This window comes from Bubalus kerabau, chromosome 1 (assembly GCF_029407905.1).
Source record: "Bubalus kerabau isolate K-KA32 ecotype Philippines breed swamp buffalo chromosome 1, PCC_UOA_SB_1v2, whole genome shotgun sequence".
NCBI classification, from domain to species: Eukaryota; Metazoa; Chordata; class Mammalia; order Artiodactyla; family Bovidae; genus Bubalus; species Bubalus kerabau.
Window position 1 is genome coordinate 249,826,317 of NC_073624.1, and position 22,339 is coordinate 249,848,655.

The 22,339-nt window shown below is 44.3% G+C and overlaps 1 protein-coding gene across 8 annotated transcripts in view; it reads right to left on the reverse strand.

Annotated features, from left to right (window-relative positions):
• LOC129638050 (uncharacterized) overlaps positions 1-22,339 on the reverse strand; it is a 60,163-nt gene that overhangs the window by 21,347 nt on the left and 16,477 nt on the right. For 2 of the 8 annotated variants that reach the window (XR_008707685.1, XM_055562536.1), the window contains one exon: positions 13,156-14,271. The exons of 4 other annotated variants lie outside the window; for them this stretch is intronic. The gene's annotated coding sequence lies outside the window, so the exon portion shown is untranslated. Of the gene's footprint in view, positions 1-401; positions 558-1,600; positions 2,351-13,155; positions 14,272-22,339 lie in introns of those variants that run through there. 2 more of the 8 variants (XR_008707679.1, XR_008707691.1) reach the window with 2 other exon arrangements.

Here is a 22,339-nt window from a genome sequence, read left to right on the forward strand (position 1 = left end):
AAAGAGTTGGACATGACTGAGCAACTGAACTAAACTGAACTGAATGATTAGCACCTATTACTTTTTTATGGTTGGTGTACCTGGGCCTCATTAGCTTTTCAGTAACAACAGCAAACCCAAATGGTAGCAGTCAGAGGTTTGGGAACCCTCTTCTGTGTTTGCCTACTATTCTGTTTTTTCTGCATTCTCAACACCTTCATACACTAATATAGTTGGTACTATGATAGTCATGCTTGCACATATGATTTACATGTTAGTATCCCCCATGAATGCATGTTATAGCACTATACTTACATGCATACACACACAATCATGGATATATGATTTGCCTGTTGGTCTCCCCCAGGTAACTGAAGATACAGCCTTATGGCTCACCAAGTATTTTAGCCAGTAGTACTCACCAGAATCGCCCAGCTTGGATTCCCTGGGAGGCTGATTCAGCAGTGGTGGAGTCAGTGCAGCCGCCGTGCTTTGAGAGAGCATCCCCGAGGGTTTAGAATCACTCGTCTGATGGAGAGCCGCCCATGGGGTGGGGGGTGTGGGGGCGGCGGTACAGCCTAGGGGTGGAGGTGGTGAGCTCAGGATTGGGATCCTGGCCCCAACACTTACTGTGTAAGCGTGAGCACAGCATTTTAACCATCTGTGCCTTGCATGTAATGTGGGGATAATAGTGCCTGCCTGTGAGTGTTGTGAGGATTCAACAAGAAAAACATGGGCAGTGCTGAGAACACACCAAGCCCATGGCAAAAAGTTCTCTCAAAAAAAAAAAAAAAAAAAGTTCTCAGGGCGTGTTGCTTTGTTGGTGGTGTCCCTCCTTGCATTCCAGAGCAGGCACCATGCTTGACATTGGCAGAGATATCATGTTTCATCAATAATAAATGCCCTGGGGGCTGTGTGATATTAGGGAAGAGAAACAAAGGGGGAAAGAGTAAGAAAAGGGATGGACGGGTGACTGAGGAAGTGGGAAATACATAGGTACAGGCGGCTTAGGAAATCCTGAAAATCCTTCCTGTTGCCATGTGTTTCACTCTGCCAAATAAAATGTTGATGGGGTCTTGAACTGAAATTCTTAGACAATAGGCTTAAGGATATTGGTGGCCTTCTGCTGCTCTTGTCCCAAGTGAAGCGACCCAGTGTGGCCACATTTCTGTTCCCAGAGGAAGTGATCTTTCTAACCCAAGCTTGTGGTTTGCTCTGGTTATGATAACTCTAATACCGTATCTTCAGCATCTTCAATGATTCTGACAGCATTGACTTTTGGACATGTTAGAAATATCCTGCCATACTCACTCCTTTTTTGGATTCTTCCAATTACTGCAGGTTTGATGATATGAATCTTCCACTTAAAGTTGGATTTCCTTAAAAGCCCAAGAACTCACACCTTTATTCTCTTTCCATCCTTTAGATAAATGTTCTATCTCACATGTTCTGTTCCCTTTCCTCTGGGATGATTTCATGAAAACAGCAATGGTTTGGAGAATCAGGTAGTCCTGGGCTCAGATCCTAGCACTTCTCTAGTTATGTGACCCCCCTCGAGCTTGGATGCCCATATATAAAACAATTTTTACCTATGTGTGAGAATAAAATGGAATCAAGCATGTAAAGTACTTAACACAGTATCTGTCAAAGCATCAGGGACTTTTATCAGTTTAGATTAGCTTCAACTGCTGGTAACAGATTAGAAATAACAGGAGATTATACAAAATATAGACATTATTTTCAGGATCTAAAAGGAGTCTGAAAAGTGAAAGTGTTAGTAACTCAGTCATGTCTGACTCTTTGTGACTCCATGGACTATAGTCTGCCAGGCTCCTCTGTCCATGGAATTCTCCAGGCAAGAATACTTGGAGTGGGTAGCCATTCCCTTCTCCTCAGTTCAGTTCAGTCACTCAGTCATGTCTGACTCTTTGCGACCGACCCCTTGAATCGCAGCACGCCAGGCCCCCCTGTCCATCACCAACTCCCAGAGTTCACTCAAACTCACATCCATCGATTCAGTGATGCCATCCAGCCATCTCATCCTCTGTTGTCCTCTTTTCCTCCTGCCCTCAATCCCTCCCAGCATCAGAGTCTTTTCCAATGAGTCAACTCTTCGCATGAGGTGGCCAAAGTACTGGAGTTTCAGCTTTAGCATCATTCCTTCCAAAGAAATCCCAGGGCTGATCTCCTTCAGAATAGACTGGTTGGATCTCCTTGCTGGTACAGATGACCTAGGTCATCTTGAGGACACCTAGGTTGACAGAGATCTAGACTCTTTCTCTGGATGAGTCTTTGAGGTTTAACATCCTCAAAGTCACCCCATATTCACAAAGTGAATACTGGAGCGCCAGTGATCACATCCACATTCCACCTAAGGAAAGGAGGGAGGAAGAACAAAAGGGGTTCTTGCTTCCCGGCTATGTCTGCTTTCTTCAAGGTTCCCAGAAGACCCAGCCAACGACTACTACTTAAATCACTTTACCTCTACCCAAGTCTCAAGAAAGCTGTGAAATGTAGTTCTTTACCTGGGAAAAGTGCTGCTCCCCAGTATAACAGCTGTCTGTCATATTAGAATTATTCCTAGTGCCCCCACCAAAGCTGCAATGTGGAACCCTTCAAGGGCTGTGGCAATGCTCTACAGTCATTTGACACATCTCAGGACACTCAATGCACATCCAATATAAATAGTGTGGGAAATAGTAGAGCTGGTTGGTTAACTGGTCAAAGTCTAAAGACCTAAGTCCCAGACTAACCTACCACTTCATTGCTGCATGACCTTGGGCAAGTGTATAACCTCTGTTCAAGGCTTAGTTTCCTCATTTGTGAGCATCAGCTCTGACAGTGGATGTAAATTGCCCAAGATAATGCCTATATAGACTGGCTCTGAACATGTGTCAAAGTTAGTATTACCATCATTATTATTAAGTGCTATTGAATTATTACTATAAGGTAGGGAGGTACCAGACATCTTTCACATCCTTTCTTTCTGCATGTTTATACCTTCTCTTGCCTTCAGCAGTCACCCCAGGGATGTGCAGATTTGTAGTCAATTATGTTGAAAGAGCCTGGGCTGAGTTGGCCTCATTCCCTTCAATTCCAGGCATCCACTCCAGGCTAGCTGAATCTCTAGAGTCCCTCTCATGTCCCCATACCCAGAGTGTAGTCTCTCAGCTCTGCCTTCGGAGAGAGGCTCTCTTTTCTAAACAGATCAACTGCTAAATAAATATTAAATTATATCTGGATTGTTCTTTTCAAATCTAAGTGAATCAGTTCTTCCCTTTGTTGGGATTCCCCAGCCCTATTGCTATCATCCCACTGGTGTCTTGCATCCTTGGCAATGGCAAGATTTTTCTCTAGGTGGGAGAATTAAAGGATATCACGTAGGAATAAGGCTTCGTATTCCCAGATCGTGGTAAAACATGGATTTCTAAGAGCTTCTCCTCACCTTCCTGGGTACCTTTTAAGATTTTGGAACAAATCTTGGCACCTGCTCTCAAAAATCGTTAGCTACCCATTAGTTGATGACGTGCCCAAAAAGCGTTTTAAGTGTGTAAATATACAAATTCTCCTGCTTACCAAGATGGCCAGGCAGGACAGTCAGAGCCCTGGGATCCAGGGCTATTGTGGATGGCCATGTAATTTCACCATTTACGTGGTCTACATGATGGCACCCCTGAGCTGTGCAGTGTACAGCCTATATAACTGTTCATGGTGGTCATGCCCAGATCAGTCATTTCCAGCCATAAGCAGCCTTGTTTCTGTATCTAGTGAATGCTACAAAAAATTACCATTTCCTGTGTGTACTATGATGTAAAGGCTTTTAGGAAGCACTTCCCTAAATAACTTCAAGAGTATTTCTTCCTCTAAAGCACACACATGACCTGGCCACACCCTCCATAGCAACCTGAGCTAACATGCCCCATGATGTCTTTCAAAGCAGGCACATTGTGTTTTCCTAGGTCCATGGAAGAAATCTCTTGTCCATTGACTATGACCGGAATATTCGGACAGAGAAGATCTATGATGATCACCGGAAGTTCACCCTGAGGATCATTTATGACCAAGTGGGCCGCCCCTTCCTCTGGCTCCCCAGCAGCGGGCTGGCGGCCGTGAATGTCTCCTATTTCTTCAATGGGCGCTTGGCTGGCCTTCAGCGCGGGGCCATGAGCGAGAGGACGGACATCGACAAGCAGGGCCGGATCGTGTCCCGCATGTTTGCCGATGGGAAGGTGTGGAGCTATTCCTACCTTGACAAGGTGGGTGGACATGCTGCCCTTGCTCAGCTGGGGCCGTCTCTCTCATTCACGCTGCTCTTTTTAAGCTGACCTGATACACTTTGCCATAAGACATTTTAACATCTTTACTTTGACACTACCAGGGCTCCCATGTACTCCCACCACCCTCTGGGAGGGAGGAAATCCCAAGGAAAATGTTATTCATAGCCCAGCACTACTACCATCAACAGAAAAGAAAAAAAAAATCTGCTCGACACTCGGTAATAGCGAAAAGAATAGATTGTCTGATTTTATTCCCCCAGAAAAGTGCTGTTGAAGTGGACAGAATCATGTCACTAGCAGCACAGTTCATCATTCCTTATGAATTGGAAATGCAGTGATTCATTTCTGCCATGCCTGGAATTAAGCCATCAGGGTAGGGAACTCTGCCTAAAACTCCAGCACACGGAGCAGCCCCCTCCTACGTGGCTTGTTGGCTGAAGCAGTCAACAGATTCTTGCTACATAATTCCCTGTGTCTGAAAGTGCCAGACTCAGGTTTCCATGTTAGAAAAGGTCAGGTTGGAGCAGCAGTAAAAAAGAGGTCCCTTCTGGGAGTGGGGGACAAGACTTTTAAAGACTGCCTTGGTCATCTATCATTAGACAGGGGCTTGCTCAGCCTGGGCCTCTCACCTGGACTCACGTCCACTCAAGCCCATTTCCATTTCTTCCCTTCTTGCCTCCTGATGACAGTGGTCACTTGCAGACAGAGCTGTTACCTCTTCTGTAAGAGGGGCTTCTGTCTATTTGGTCCCTTCTCAATACTGTTCTCATTAGGACAGAAGATATCAGAATGAATGGTCAACAGGGAAGGCAAGAATCTCCCCATGGCTTCAAGTTGGAGGTCATTTTTTCCCCCAAAGAATCAATGATTCCGGGTTACTTAATCTTTCCAGGGGCTTCTAAACGAAGGATGTGCTTTACGGTGAGACTTAGTAGGGGGTGCCCCCAAACATAATATGTGCATCATACCTGTCCCCTGCCGGGCCAGCAGCAGTCATTTCTCACCAGTCTCAGGATGTCTTGTCATTGAGCCCAGAGGCGAACCCAGTGACTCTCATCTCAGTCCTTCAAACCCCTTACAACTCAGACTATGGTCCAGGCAACACCAGCATCACCTGGGATGTTCCCAAAGCAGATTCACAGGCCACCTCCCCACTGCCCTCTCGCACTGAACTATATAATCAGAATCTGTCTTTTCACCAGATCCCTGGGTATTTTACACATACATTAAAGTTTGGGGAGCATTCCTCTAGCGGCCATGATCCATAAAGTAGCATGCCCCATGACATCAATTCACCCCAAATCTCTAGTCTAAATCTCCCCATCCTTCACAGATTTTGAATTGCCATCCAGGAGATGGAATAAATTCCGTCCATTTGAGCACTGGGTCCTAAATGGCTAACTCATGTGTTCCCTTCCCCTTTCCTCCTCCAGTCCATGGTGCTCCTGCTACAGAGTCAGCGTCAGTACATATTTGAGTACGACTCCTCTGAGCGCCTCCACGCCGTCACCATGCCCAGCGTCGCCCGGCACAGCATGGCCACCCACACCTCCATTGGCTACATCCGCAACACTTATAACCCGCCTGAAAGCAACGCTTCCGTCATCTTTGACTACAGTGATGATGGCCGCATCCTAAAGACATCCTTTTTGGGCACTGGACGCCAGGTATTCTACAAGTATGGGAAACTCTCCAAGCTATCGGAGATCGTCTATGACAGCACTGCCATCACTTTCGGATATGATGAGACCACTGGCGTCTTAAAAATGGTCAACCTCCAAAGCGGGGGCTTCTCCTGCACCATCAGGTACCGAAAGATCGGCCCACTTGTGGACAAGCAGATCTACAGGTTCTCCGAGGAAGGCATGGTCAACGCTAGGTTTGAATACACCTATCACGACAACAGCTTCCGGATCGCAAGCATCAAGCCCGTCATAAGTGAGACTCCCCTTCCCGTTGACCTCTACCGCTATGATGAGATTTCCGGCAAAGTGGAGCACTTTGGCAAGTTCGGGGTCATCTACTATGACATCAACCAGATCATCACCACGGCCGTGATGACCCTCAGCAAACACTTTGACACCCATGGGCGGATCAAGGAAGTCCAATACGAGATGTTCCGGTCCCTCATGTACTGGATGACGGTGCAGTATGACAGCATGGGCAGGGTGATCAAGAGGGAGCTGAAACTGGGGCCCTACGCCAACACCACTAAGTACACCTACGACTATGATGGGGATGGGCAGCTCCAGAGTGTGGCCGTCAATGACCGCCCCACCTGGCGCTACAGCTACGACCTCAACGGGAACCTCCACTTGCTGAACCCAGGGAACAGTGTGCGCCTCATGCCCTTGCGCTATGACCTCCGGGATCGGATAACCAGGCTTGGCGACGTGCAGTACAAAATTGACGATGATGGCTATCTGTGCCAGCGAGGGGCTGACATCTTTGAGTACAACTCCAAGGGCCTCCTAACGAGGGCTTATAATAAGGCCAGTGGCTGGAGCGTCCAGTACCGCTATGATGGCGTGGGGCGGCGGGCTTCCTACAAGACCAACCTGGGCCACCACCTGCAGTATTTCTACTCTGACCTCCACAACCCGACTCGCATCACCCATGTCTACAATCACTCCAACTCAGAGATAACCTCGCTCTACTATGACCTCCAGGGGCACCTCTTTGCCATGGAGAGCAGCAGTGGAGAGGAGTACTATGTTGCCTCGGATAACACAGGGACGCCCCTGGCTGTGTTCAGCATCAATGGTCTCATGATCAAGCAGCTGCAGTACACCGCCTATGGGGAGATTTATTACGACTCCAACCCTGACTTCCAGATGGTCATTGGCTTCCATGGGGGACTCTACGATCCCCTCACCAAGCTGGTCCACTTCACACAGCGTGATTATGATGTACTGGCGGGACGATGGACCTCTCCAGACTACACCATGTGGAAAAATGTGGGCAAGGAGCCGGCCCCCTTTAACCTGTACATGTTCAAGAGCAACAATCCTCTCAGCAATGAGCTGGACTTGAAGAACTACGTGACAGGTAAGGACCTGGCCACCTCAGTTGAGCAGTGGCTCCCTGTGGGGTGGTTGTCCTAGTAGACTATCAGGGACTTTGAAACAAGGTCTTATGTCTGATGCTAGGAGAATCCTGGAGGGCTGTGTACACTGCCGGTACAGGATTGAGAACAGTCAAGCAATCACAGTACAGAGCAGTCCTTAGCTCTATTTGAAGAAAAGTGTGAAAACGTTAGTCACTCAGTCATGTCTGACTCTCTGGACTCCATGAACTGTAGCCTGCCAGGCTCCTCTATCCATGGAGTTCTCCAGGCAAGAATACTGGAGTAGGTTGCCATTCCCTTCTCCAGGGCATCTTCCCTTGAATTAAAAGTCCCATGCTCTACCAACTGAGCTAGCCAGGCAGTTCTGTTTGAAGATATCCTGGCTATTTTCAAGTCCATTCCATTGAGATAACTTTTATAAGAGCCCTCTCTAACTCAAAAGAGGAAAGCAACCTTATGAAGGAGGAAAGGATAAGACCCTGATCTCAGAAATACCTGGTTCAAATTCTTTTATTTATAAGTCAAAGGACCCTGGGCTGGTTGTCCAGTATCTCTGAGCTGTAGTATCCTCCTCTGCAAAAGAGCACTAACAAAATCATCTCACAGAGTGATCATAAGAAGGAAATGAACTTATGTATGTAAAGTTCAGTGCCTGGCACTTAGAGGATGTTCACGAAAGGGTATTGGCTTGTGTTATTAACATCACCATTACTAGTGAAGCAATGAAACAGCGTGGGTACTGAGATGACTGTGACCCAGCTCCTGACCTTAACGATGAGGCTGGTGAGAAACAAATACAAATAAGCAGTGATAATGGAAAATGGGATTAAGTCCATGCTACCATATAGGTGTTTGTCCAGGTATTTATTCAACAAGCATTTTTAAGGCACCAACATGCTTCATTCTGGGGTTCAGTTCAGTCGCTCAGTTATGTCCGACTCCTTGTGACCCCATGGACTGCAGTACGCCAGGCTTCCCTGTCCATCACCAACTCCTGGAGCTTACTCAAACTCATGTCCGTCAAGTCGGTGATGCCTACTGGGGATGCAATGGAAACAAGGCAGACACTTCTCTCAAAGAAGTGTGTGTGTAGTGCATGTGCAGATGACTTCAGTTTTGAAAATTTTGGCATAGTCCAGAAGGGCCCCACCTCAAACCTTGAGAATGAAGGGGATCTTGGTGGTAGAAATGAGCTCAAGGCTGAAGAAAGACATGAGCAAAAGTCAAAAAGGACAGGGGACTTCCCTGGTGGTCCAGTGGCTAAGACTCTGTGCTACCACTGCAGGGGACGCAAGTCCAATCCCTGATTGGGAAACTTAAATCCTGCATGCCACTCAGAGCTCAGTCACATAAAAAAGAAAAACAGGTCAAAAGGACATAGGAAGCTTGGAGAGAGGTCTGGATAGACAGGTCAAGGAAGGCAAATAATCTGCTTCTTCATGCTAAGTGAGAAATTGGTTAAATGAGGGTCCTTATCCATCCATCTGTCTATTCACCTATTGACAGATATTTTCATCTAACATATAAGTACTAGAGATGCAGTGGACTACAAGATAGAACCCCTTTTTTCGGGGAGAGAAACAAGGAAATCTGGATAGACGAATGGATAGATGAAGGAAAAAGACCAATATTCAGCAAAGAATATGGAGCCATCTCACCTGACATGCATTGTAGATGAATAACAGTGAGGACCCCAATTCCAAGCCCCACTCCAAGTTCCAGGGAACTCATAGCTCTTAGCCATGGGCCAGGGAAGCATCAAGCCCAGAAGATCCCTACCCTCAGGTAACCAGGGATCACTTATCCATCGCCAAGACAGGAAAGGAAGCAGCAGCTCCCTGGAGCACAGTGTGGCCCTCAGTGCCCCATGCTGCAGAAATAGATGACCTTAAAGGTCAACTTCTGGCCATGCTGTGCCTTACTGACAAGTTCCAGAGCCTCTGAAGTTGAACCCAGCATCCCCCTACAACCGAAGCAGCTGGTTCCTCAGGAGTTACAGCCAAGCTAGTTCCCTCCTAGTCGCCCCACTGTGAATCATCGGGAGGCCCTGACATGCTACTCTGCCAAGGCTTCCTCTCTTACCCAGGGCTTAGCAGGGTTTGTGTCCACCCAGCTCACTGCAGTTTCTTTTTTTTTTTTAATTCATTTATTTTAACTGGAGGATAATTACTTTACAGCATGTGGTGGTTTTTGCCGTACGTCAATTTTAATTGGCCATAGGAATATATGTGTCCCCTCCATCCTGAACCACCCCCCACCCTATCCTTCCAAGTTGTCACAGAGCACCAGCTTTGGGTGCCCTGCTTCATACATCAGACTCGCACTGCTTATCTGTTTTACACATAGTAACGTATATGTTTCAATGCTGTTCTCTCAAATCATCCCACCTTCTCCTTCTCCCACTGACCACACTGCAGTTTCTAACTAAAGGGTGTCTCAGGAAAACACACACACCCCTATATATATAGTTTCAGATAATGACAAGGGCCGTGAAGATAAATGAAACAGCTAAGAGTTAGAGAACAAAGGATCTCATTTCTTTGGGGTGCTCACAGAGGAAGGGCCGTTTGAGCTGAGGCCATTATGAAGTGGGGAAGGGAGAGGAAGAGTCTCCAGATGAAGACAACAATAGGAATGGGGCGGCAGGCCACGCCTATCTCAGGCATAGAAGAAGGCCTCCACCCCCAAGAATGCACTTCCCAGAGCCCTCTTGGCACTGGACACCTTGGGGATGGATCAGCCAGAAGCAAATAGAAAGTCATCAGCGTGAGCTAAACAGACACCCTACAGCTATCAAGACCCAAATAAAATCATTTGCAAAGCATATTCAACCTCACTTACTCTCCTGGTTCTCCCGAAAAGACTGTGGCTCAGATCATGAACTCCTTATTGCCAAATTCAGACTTAAATTGAAGAAAGTAGGGAAAACCACTAGACCATTCAGGTATGACCTAAATCAAATCCCTTATGATTATACAGTGGAAGTGAGAAATAGGTTTAAGGGCCTAGATCTGATAGATAGAGTGCTTGATGAACTATGGAATGAGGTTTGTGACATTGTACAGGAGACAGGGATCAAGACCATCCCCATGGAAAAGAAATGCAAAAAAGCAAAATGGCTGTCTGGGGAGGCCTTACAAATAGCTGTGAAAAGAAGAGAGGCGAAAAGCAAAGGAGAAAAGGAAAGATATAAGCATCTGAATGCAGAGTTCCAAAGAATAGCAAGAAGAGATAAGAAAGCCTTCTTCAGCCATCAATGCAAAGAAATAGAGGAAAACAACAGAATGGGAATGACTAGAGATCTCTTCAAGAAAATTAGAGATACCAAGGGAACATTTCATGCAAAGATGGGCTCGATAAAGGACAGAAATGGTATGGACCTAACAGAAGCAGAAGATATTAAGAAGAGATGGCAAGAATACACAGAAGAACTGTACAAAAAAGATCTTCATGACCCAGATAATCACGATGGTGTGATCACTCACCTAGGGCCAGACATCCTGGAATGTGAAGTCAAATGGGCCTTAGAAAGCATCACTACGAACAAAGCTATTGGAGGTGATGGAATTCCAGTGGAGTTCTTTCAAATCCTGAAAGATGATGCTGTGAAAGTGCTGCACTCAATATGCCAGCAAATTTGGAAAACTCAGCAGTGGCCACAGGACTGGAAAAGGTCAGTTTTCATTCCAATCCCAAAGAAAGGCAATGCCAAAGAATGCTCAAACTACTGCACAATTGCACTCATCTCACATGCTAGTAAAGTAATGCTCAAAATTCTCCAAGCCAGGCTTCAGCAATATGAAACCGTGAACTTCCTGATGTTCAAGCTGGTTTTAGAAAAGGCAGAGGAACCAGAGATCAAATTGCCAACATCCGCTGGATCATGGAAAAAGCAAGCGAGTTCCAGAAAAACATCTACTTCTGCTTTATTGACTATGCCAAAGCCTTTGACTGTGTGGATCACAATAAACTGTGGAAAATTCTGAAAGAGATGGGAATACCAGACCACCTGACCTGCCTCTTGAGAAATCTGTATGCAGGTCAGGAAGCAACAGTTAAACTGGACATGGAACAACAGACTGGTTCCACATAGGAAAAGGAGTACGTCAAGGCTGTATATTGTCACCCTGTTTATTTAACTTATATGCAGAGTACATCATGAGAAACGCTGGACTGGAAGAAGCGCAAGCTGGAATCAAGATTACCGGGAGAAATATCAATAACCTCAGATATGCAGATGACACCACCCTTATGGCAGAAAGTGAAGAGGAACTAAAAAGCCTCTTGATGAAAGTGAAAGAGGTGAGTGAAAAAGTTGGCTTAAAGCTCAACATTCAGAAAACGAAGGTCATGGCATCCAGTCCCATCACTTCATGGGAAATAGATGGGGAAACAGTGGAAAACAGTGTCAGACTTTATTTTTCTGGGCTCCAAAATCACTGCAGATGGTGACTGCAGCCATGAAATTAAAAGACGCTTACTCCTTGGAAGGAAAGTTATGACCAACCTAGATAGCATATTCAAAAGCAGAGACATTACTTTGCCAACAAAGGTCCATCTAGTCAAGGCTATGGTTTTTCCTGTGGTCATGTATGGATTGAGAGTTGGACTGTGAAGAAGACTGAATGCCAAAGAATTGATGCTTTTGAACTGTCGTGTTGGACAAGACTCTTGAGAGTCCCTTGGACTGCAAGGAGATCCAACCAGTCCATTCTAAAGGAGATCAGCCCTGGGATTTCTTTGGAAGGAATGATGCTAAAGCTGAAACTCCAGTACTTTGACCACGTCATGTGAAGAGTTGACTCATTGGAAAAGACTCTGATGCTGGGAGGGATTGGGGGCAGGAGGAGAAGGGGACAACAGAGGATGAGATGGCTGGATGGCATCACCGACTCGATGGACGTGAGTCTGAGTGAACTCCGGGAGTTGGTGATGGACAGGGAGGTCTGGTGTGCTGCGATTCATGGGTTCGCAAAGAGTTGGACATGACTGAGTGACTGAACTGAACTGAACAGTGCCTGGTGGTGACTTAAACGGGAAGGAAATCTTAAAAAGAGAGGACATACGAATACGTATAGCTGATTCACTTTGCTGCACAGCAGAAACTAACACAACATTGTAAAGCAACTATACTCCAATAAAAATCATTTTAGAATTTCATGTATTTTTAAATGACTTTATTGGAGCATAATATACTCCAAATGTTTTTATTGGAGTATAATTTAAAATAAATACATCAACTCTTCTCCAGTAAAAATAGAAAAAAGAAATTAGCAGAGTTTTTTGAATAGCAAGATGACACTCCTCATTCCAGTGCTTCATGGAGACTCAATAAATGGGCATCAAAGCCAGGCTGAACAAAGTCCAACAAAATTGAATCCAGAAAACACTAGAAAGAGTCTAAAATAAAAGGTCATATTAGAGAATCTCCACGCCTAGGACTAATGTCTGCAGTCAAAGCAGAGTAAGAACCTGGGTGGAGAGCGCTAGACCAGGCACAAGCCCATACCTGCTGCCTGCTGCAGATGAGATGACCTCCGAAGGACGCATCCCAGGGGAGAACATCAAATCATTCTCCATTGTTCAAGTGTTGGCTCATCTGTAAACCCATCTTTGTGACTCTTAATTTGAATCTTAGGAGATGAGCAGAGTGGTTGAACTTGCCACTCACAGTTTAAGAAGTAATTAACGTGTAGTCAGCAGGAACGCCACCAATAGAAATTCTCTCTCTCTCTCCCTCTCTTGTGCTCAAAAGAGTCTTTCCTGTTTGGAAATACAGCTCTCTGAATGCAGCAGACACCTCTTAAGGCTGGTGGAGGCTGTTTCCTCTACTGGCACAGAGGCGGGCAGCATAGACCCCCCGTTAGGAGCAAGTGAGTCATGATATGTAAAGAGCCGAGGCCTGCACAAAGCCTGATTGATGGTAGGAATGCATTTGGCTTTATAAGAAGCTCTAGACTCAGAGACAGGAAGTCTGTAGGTGAGAAGTGAAGTTATCCCCTTTATGTAATTCCCTAGGGCTCCCAGGGGTCTACAGCTCTACTTTGAAACAGATCCCAAACTCTGGCCTGAGTGGCATTGCTCTGGCAAATCTCAAACCCCACATTCTGAGGTAAGCATACCTCAGAAATGTTACCCACGATGACTTGGGTTGGTTCCCCACCTTTCTCCCTTGGAGATCTCTGGGCTTACAGACCCCCAGGTTCATGCAAGTTTGAAGTCGGACTTCATGGAGGTTGATTTCCCTGAGAGGAGGGAGGCCCAGCCTCCTCTTCACTCTACCCTCTGCTCTGTCTGCACTTAGCACCTAAGCCGCTGTGCTGACAGTGTGTATTACAGAGCACGTGCTCCAGCGGCACTTGCTGCGAAGAACATAAGGAGGGGGAGTGATGAGCTATTAGGAGGGGCCACATCGCCAGCTCCTACCTCGAGGATTGATTGTTTAGGGAGGCTATCATCAGAGGACACCAATGACTTTGAAAGGAGGAGAGGTGTCTGTATGATGCCACAAGTGCCTTCTGCGAAATGGAGGAGACAAGCAACTTGAATAAACATTTCAGAAGAGGTTTAGACTTGGAAACCAAGCCACGTTAGAAACTTTAAAAGAAGAAAACACATGACATGAACTATTAGTGTTCATCGGAGCGGCCATTAAAATGTCTGGTCCCTTGCGACTTCCCTGGTGGTCCAGTGGTTAAGACTCTGTGTGTCCACTGTAGGGGGCACATGTTCAATCCCTGGCCAGGGAACTAAGATCCTGCATGCCGTATGGTGTGGCCAAAAAAAAAAAAAAATGAAGAAGAAATGTCTGGTCCCCAAGGCAGGGTGTTGTTAACTTATCTCCTGGAGAACAGGGAGAGATGCCTTCAGGGAAGAGGTCAGGATGCGGAGAGTCTGCTGAAGGCAAAGACCTCTTCTCTTGCCTTTCATGGGATTCCCTTCATATCCCTGGTGAAAGATGTGATGATTTTATACGTTGTATAGATGAGGTATTAAATAACATGGCAACACAAATGGGGAAAGTTAGTTTCTTTCCATGCTCTTTTTATTCTCCCAAATCGGCAAAGGAGAAAGCCTCCAGTTGATGCTGGTTGTATTTAACACCTCATTAACACTTCTAATCTCCCTTTTTAATGGAGAGAGCAGGTCTAAGACTCCCCCGGTAGCAGGTAACAAAATCATGCTCCAATTTAATTGCATTGCTTTGTTTTAATTTTACAGTTATTTTCTGTTTGCAGCGAGTCTGCTTTCCTACTTATGGTAGTGACATAAAGTCTCTTCTTTTTTTAAATGGATTTCCTTAAGTAGACAAGGCAAAACAATTTTTTAATTAGATAGCAAATACCAGTAAGATAATACCTAGATATGGCAGAACAATCTTGATAGGTGACCATGATGGGTGACCAGGAATACCCAGTTTAGAAATCCACACTGCACACCATTCATCATCTATTAGTACTTTGCACACAGGTGCTCTGTGGGTATATGATTATTGCTGGGCTAAAGCCAGGCTTCTCTCTGCTAGGATGCTGACACAATTTTTAAAGCAATTTCAAACCTGTATTCTTAAATGACTTCTTTATTGATGTATAGTTGACTTACAATATTATATTAGCTTCAAGTGTACAACATAGTGATTCAATATTTTTATAGATTACACACCAAAGTTATTACAGTGCTATCGACCATATTCCCTGAGTTGTACATTACATCCCTGTGACCTATTTATAACTGGTAGTTGTAGCTCTTAATCCCCTTCATCTATTTAGCTCATTCCCCCACTCATCTCCACTCTGTCAACCACCTGTTTGTTCTCTGTATCTGTGACTCTATTTTTTAATATATTTGTTCATTTGTTTTGTTTTTTAGAGTCCACACTTAAGTAAAAACATATGGTATTTGTCTTTCGCTAACTTCTTTCAATAAGAATAGCCTCATATGTGTTGTCACATATGGCAAGATTTCATTCTTTTTTATAGCTGGGTAATATTCCATTATAGATGTCTTCATTCATCACATTGTCTTCATCCATTCATCTGTCCATGGACATTTAGGTTCCGTGTCTTAGCTATTATATATAATGCTGCAGTGAACATAGGGGTGCATATGTCTTTTCAAATTAGTGTTTTCTTTGGATAAATACCCAGGAGTAGAATTGCCAGATCATATAGCAGTTGTATTTTTAATTTTTGAGGACCCTCCATACTGTTTTCTGTGGTGGCTACACCAATTAACATTCCCATCAACAGGGCTTAAGGACTCCCTTTTCTCCACATCCTCACCAACACTTATTGTTTCTTGTCTTTTTGATGACAGTGATTCTGAGAGGTATGAGGTACTATTTCACTGTGGTTTTTATGTGCATCTCTCTTATGATTATTGATGATAATGACTCTTAAATGGGCTTCCCAGGTGGTGCTAGTGGTAAAGAACCCACCTGCCAGTGCAGGAGACATAAGAGACTCCCATTCAATCCCTGGGTTGGGAAGATCCCCTGGAGGAGGGCATGACAACCCACTCCAATATTCTTGCCAGGAGAATTCTATGGACAGAGGAGCCTGGTAGGCTACATTAAATCACACAGAGTCGGACATGACTGAAGCAACTTAGCCTGTATACATGTATGATTATTGATGTTAATCAGTCTTAAATGGACTATCGCTAATAAGTATAGTTACCAAGTCATTCAATACCTAGTCTGTACCTAAGGCTGATGGATACACCACGGATCCCAGAATCTCCCTCATTAGAGGGTCTTCTAGGCCTGGGTGTTTAGTAGCAAAGTTGCATTAAGCCCCTCATACCAGCCCCTGGGCAGGAGGTGGGTAGACCTTATTCAACCCTTTCAGATGCATCTTCTCAGACAGGTACAGGTAGTTCCTCTGTCACACACAGTAGTCAGGGTGGCTTTTGCCACATATGTTCAGTGTTTCTTCATTCATCCACCCCATGAATCCTTACTGAGCACCTATTTTGTGCCAGCCCCGGGGAGACATCAGTGAATGAAATAGACATTTAACTCCCTGTCCTGGTGGAGCTTACATTCTCAGTGAGGGAGACAGACAATAAAGAATGAATGCAATAAATAACCATATGAGACACATGTTAAAGTGTGGTTACAGTTTTGGCAGTGGGGGATGCAAAAGGAAGGGGACCAGGGATTGTTAGGTGGTTGAGGTCAGCCTTATTGGAGGCAGTATCTGAGCAAGACTTGAAAAAGGGAAGAGTGAGACAGCACATTCCAGGTAGAGGGGTTGCCAGTATAAAGGCCCCAAGATGACTGTGCACCTAGCATGTTTAAGAAATAGCAGAGAGGCTGAAGCAGAGAGAGCAGGAGAAGAGAGATCACGTTAAGGGTCCCTACAGACCATTAGCAGGACTTTCACTTCTTCATTGAGAGAAACGAGGGAATTCCTGGAGTGTAATGAGTAGAGGAATGCTAAGGGCTTATTGGCACCCCACTCCAGTACTCTTGCCTGGAAAAATCCCATGGATGGAGGAGCCTGGAAAGCTGTGGTCCATGGGGTCGCTGAGGGTTGGACACGACTGAGCGACTTCACTTTCACTTTTCACTTTCATGCACTGGAGAAGGAAATGGCAACCCACTCCAGTGTTCTTGCCTGGAGAATCCTAGGGACAGGGGAGCCTGATGGGCTGCCGTCTATGGGGTCGCACAAGAGTCGGACATGACTGAAGTGACTCAACAACAACAACAAGGGCTTATTTTGGCTGCTGTGTTGACAGGGTGTGTGGAGCAGAGGTGAAAGCAGGGAGGCCAGTTAGAAGATGAGGCAAGGGTTGAGATGGTAGAAGTGGTGAGAAGACACAGATTCTGGTCTGTTTTAAAAATAAAACTAAAGGATTTAACCATAGGACTCAGCAATTCCACACCTAGGTGTATACACAAGAGAACTAAAAATACATTTTCAAATGTCAATTTTTACCATCATCAAAAAGTCTACAAATGGGACTTCCCTGGTGGTCCAGTAGCTAAGTCTCTGTGCTCCCAATGCAAAGGGCCCAGGATCACTCCCTGGTGGGGAAACTAGATCCCACATACTGAAACTAAAGATCGCAAGTGCTGCAACTAAAACCTGACTCAGCCAAATAAATATTTAAAATTTTTATTTATTTATTTATTTGGCTTCCCTGGTTTATGGCACAGAGGATCTTTGATCTTCACTGTGGCATGTGGGATCTAGTTCCCTGACCAGGAATCAAACCCAGGCCCCTGCACTGGGAGCTCAGCATCTTAGCCACTGAACAACCAGGGAAGTCCCTTAAATTTTTTTCAAAGTCTACAAATAACAAATGCTGGAGAGGGTGTAGAGAAAAGGGAACCCTCCTACACTGTTGGTGGAAATGTAGATTGGTGCAGCCAGTATGGAGAACAGTATGGAGGCTCCTTTAAAAAAAAAACTAAAAATAGAGCTATCACATGATTCTGCAATCCCACTCTCAGGCATATAACCAGAAAAGATAAAATTATAATTCAAAAAGATACATGTCCCCTCTATGTTCATAGCAGCACTTTTCATAATAGCCAAGACATGGAAACAATCCAAATGCCCATCAACAAATGAATGGATAAAAAAGATGTGGTACATATATACAATGGAATATTACTTGACCATAAAAAAATAAAATAATGCCATTTACAACAATATGAATAAACCTAGAGATTATCATACTAAGTGAAAAAGTCAGAAAGACAAATATATGATATAATTTATTTGTAGAATCTAAAAAATAGTACAAATTAAGTTATTTTTAAAAATACAGAGAAACTCACAGACACAGAAAACAAAGTTATGGTGATTACTAAAGGGGAAAGGGGGAGGGGGAAATATATTTGATGTTTGAGATTAACACAGACACAATACTTTATATAAAATAAACAACAAGGACCTGTATAGCACAGGGAAGTATGTTCAATTCTTGTAATAACCTTTAATGGAAAAGTATCTGGAAAAGAACATATGTAGAGCCCTCAATTCTGGACACGATGCAGAGTAGGACTGGAGTAGGACCTCTTCTCACAAAATCACAACTAACTGCTGAACAGCCATTGACAAAAAAGACTGGAACCTACCAAATAAGATATTTTAACATCCAAAGAAGTCACAACCAGATGGTAGGAGGGGCACTTTCATGACATAATCAAATCCTGTACCCACTGGATGGGTAACCCATAAACTGGAAAATAATCATATCACATAGGTTCTCCCATAGGAGTGAGTTCTGAGCCCTATGTTGGGCTCTCCAGGCTGAGTCTGCGAACAGGAGGAGGAGTTCCAGAGCATTTGGCATTGAAGGCCAGCAGAGCTTTCGTGTAGGAGCTCCAGAGGAATGAAGGAAACAGAGACTCTACTTTTGGAGGATGCACACAAGATTTCACATGTACTGGCACTCAGCAAAAGCAGTGACCACACAGGAGTCTGGGCCAGACCTACCTGTGGGTCTTGGCAAGGCTAGTGTAGGGAGGGTCTCCTGGGGATGTGGCGATTGGCTGTGGCTCACTTGTGGGGGCAAGGACACTGGTGGTAGAAGTGCCAGGGAACAGTGATTGGTGTGAGCTCTCCCAGAGGTCATGATTTTGGCACCAATACCTGGCCCCACCCAACAGCCTGCAGACTGTAGTCCCCAGACACCCCAGGCCAAACAATCAGCAGAGAGAGAACACAACCTCATCAGCAGGCAGGCTGCCTAAAGTTGTACTGAGATCACAAGCCACCTGAAAATATGTCTCTTGAAATGGCTCTGCATACCAGAGGGGCAAGACCTAGCTCCACTCAACAGTGGGCAGGAACTAGTCCCTCCCACTAGGAAGCCTGCACAAGCCTCTTAGACCAGCCTTATCTACTAGGAGACAGACAGAAGAAGCAAGAAGATCTACAACCCTACAGTCTGCAGAAAGGAGACCACAACACAGAAAGACAGAATGAGATGGCAAAGAAATGTTTCAGATGAAGGAACAAGATAAAAAGCCAGAAGTACAATTAAGTGAACTGGTGGTAGGCAATCTACCTGAAAAAGAATTCAGAATAATGATAGTAAAGATGATCCAAGATCCTGGAAAAGGAATGGAGGCACAGACTGAGAAGATACAAGAAACATTTTTAAAAGACCTAAAATATTTAAAGAAAAGAGATTAACAATACAATAACTGAAATAAAAATAGTCCAGAATAAATCAATAGAAGAATAAGTGAGACAGAAGAACGAATAAGTCAGCTGGAAGAGAGTGGTAGAAATCAGTGCTGTGGAATAGAAAAAAAGAAAAATAAAAAGAAATGAGAACAGTCTCAGAGACCTCTGGGACATTAAATACATCAATATTCCCATTATAGGAGTCCTAGAAGGAGATGAGAGAGAGAGAAGGGCCTGAGAAAATATTTGAAGAGATTAGGCACCAAACTCTCCTGTCATAAGAAAGGACATACTCATTCAAGTCCATGAAGTTCAGAGTTGTCCCATATAAGACAAACTCAAGGAAGAACATGCTGAGACACATATTAGTCAAGGTGACAAAAATAAAAGACAACCAAAAATTATGACAAGCAACAAATAATATTTAAGGGAATCCCCATAAGGCTGTCAGCTGATTTTCCCCAGAAACTCTGCAGACCAGAAGAGAGTGGCATGATACATTTAAAGTAGTGAAAGGAAAAAAAAAAAAAAAAAGTGGTGAAAGGGAAGAACCTACAAGCAAGAGTACTCTACCCAGAAAGGCTCTCATTATGATTCAGTGGAGAAATCAAAAGCTTTACAGACAAGCAATAGCTAAGAGAATTCAGCACCACCAAGCTAGTTTTGCAACAAATGCTAAAGGAGCTTCTCTAAGCAGAAAAGAAAAGGCCACAACTAGAAACAAGGAAATTACAAATCAAAAAGCTCATGGTAAAGGCAAACATAAGAGTAGGAAATCACACACAAATATGTTATCAAAACCAGCAACTGTGAGAAGAGAGAAGAGTACAAATGTAGGATATTAGAAATGCATGGAAAATTAACAGATCAGCAAGTTAAAACAATCTCATACACATAGATGCTATATCAAAACCTCATGGGAACCTCAAACCAAAAATCTACAACAGATACAAACACAGAAGCAATCCAACACATCATTAAAGATAGTCATCAAACCGCAAGAAAAGAGGAAGGGGGAAAAAAGAGCTATAAAAACAAACCCAAAGCAATTAACCAAACAGCAATAAAGACATGTGGGTGCTTGCATGCTACTCCATCAACTGTAGCCTACCAGCTTCCTCTGCGCATGGGATTCTCCAGGAGAATCCTGGAGTAGGTTGTCATTTCCTTCTCCAATAGGAACATACATATCAATAATTACTTTAAACATAAATTGATTAAATGCTCCAACAAAAAGACATAGACTGGCTGAATGGAAAAACAAGACCCATATATACGCTGTCTAGTAGAGACCCACTTCAGATCTAGGGACATGAACACATACAGACTGAAAGGGAGAGAATGGTAAAGAATATTCTATGCAACTGGAAATCAAAAGAAAGCTGGAGTAGCAATATTCATATCAGACAAAATAGACCTTAAAAACTATTATAAGAGATAGTCACTACACAAACAAACAAATGGGTCCAAATTAAACTTAAAAGCTTTTCCATGGCAAAGGAAACTGTACACAAAATGAAAAGACAACCTACAGAATGGGAGAAGTTATTTGCAAGTAAAACAACCAACAGTGTTTAATCTCCAAAATGTACAAACAGATCATGCCAAAAACAAACAACCCAATCAAAAAATGGGCAGAAGATCTAAACAGACATTTCTCCAAAGAAGGCATACACGTGACCATAAAGCACATGAAAAGATGCTCAACATCAGTAATTATCAGAGAAATGCAAATCAAAACTACAATGAGGTATCACCTCACACCAGTCAGAATAGTCATCATCAAAAGTCTACAAACAATAAGTGCTGAAGAAAGTGTGCAGAAAAGGGAACCCTCCTGCACTGTTGGTGGGAATGTAAATTGGTACCACCACTACAGAGAACAGTATGGAAATTCTTAAAGAAAAACAGAGCTACCGTGTGATCCAGCAATCCCTGGGCACAATATCTGGAGAAAACCATAATTAGAAAAGATACATGCACCCTAGTGTTCACTGCAGCACTATTTACAATAGCCAGGACATGGACACAACCTAAATGTCCATCAACAGAGGAACGGATAAAGATATGGAACATATATACAATGGAATATTACTCAGCCATAAAAAGAACAAAATAATGCCATTTGCAGCAATGTGGATGGACCCTAGAGATTGTTATACTGAGTAAAATTAGACACAGAAAGACAAATATCATTTGATATCACTTATATGTAGAATCTAAAAAAGAATGATACAAATGAACTCATTTGCAACACAGAAATAGACTAAGACTTTGAAAGCAGACTTGTGGTTGCTGGGGGAAAACATGGTAGGGAGGGATAAATTAGAAGCTTGGTGGATTAGCCCCAGGGCAGCCAGAGGCAATGGAAAACAGGAGGAGCCCTCTGTTCCTGGGCGTCCTCCAACATCAGCTCCAGCCTCTCTCAGACCCTCTTGCAGCAGGGCCTTTGCCTCAGCCCCAGGCTTCACATTGACCAACACCCAGTGGCCCATGAAGGTTTACACACTGAACGAGGGCCAGCAGTGGGACAGCCAGAGCACCAGACATGTCTGCCAGCTATGTGGAGAGGCTAGAGGGCATGTCCCTGCTACTTATGGCCTGACAAAATGTGATCCACTGGAGAAGGGAATGGAAAACCACTTCAGTATTCTTGCCTTGAGAGCCCCATTCAGAGTATGAAAAGGCAAAAAGATATGGCACTGAAAGATAAGCCCCTCCCCAGGTCGGTAGGTGTCCAATATGTTACTGGGGAAGAACAGAGAAATAGCTCCAGAAGAATGAAGAGGCTGGGCCACAGCAGAAACAACACCCAGTTGTGGACAGAGGACGAGATGGTTGGACGGCAACACCAACTCAAGGACATG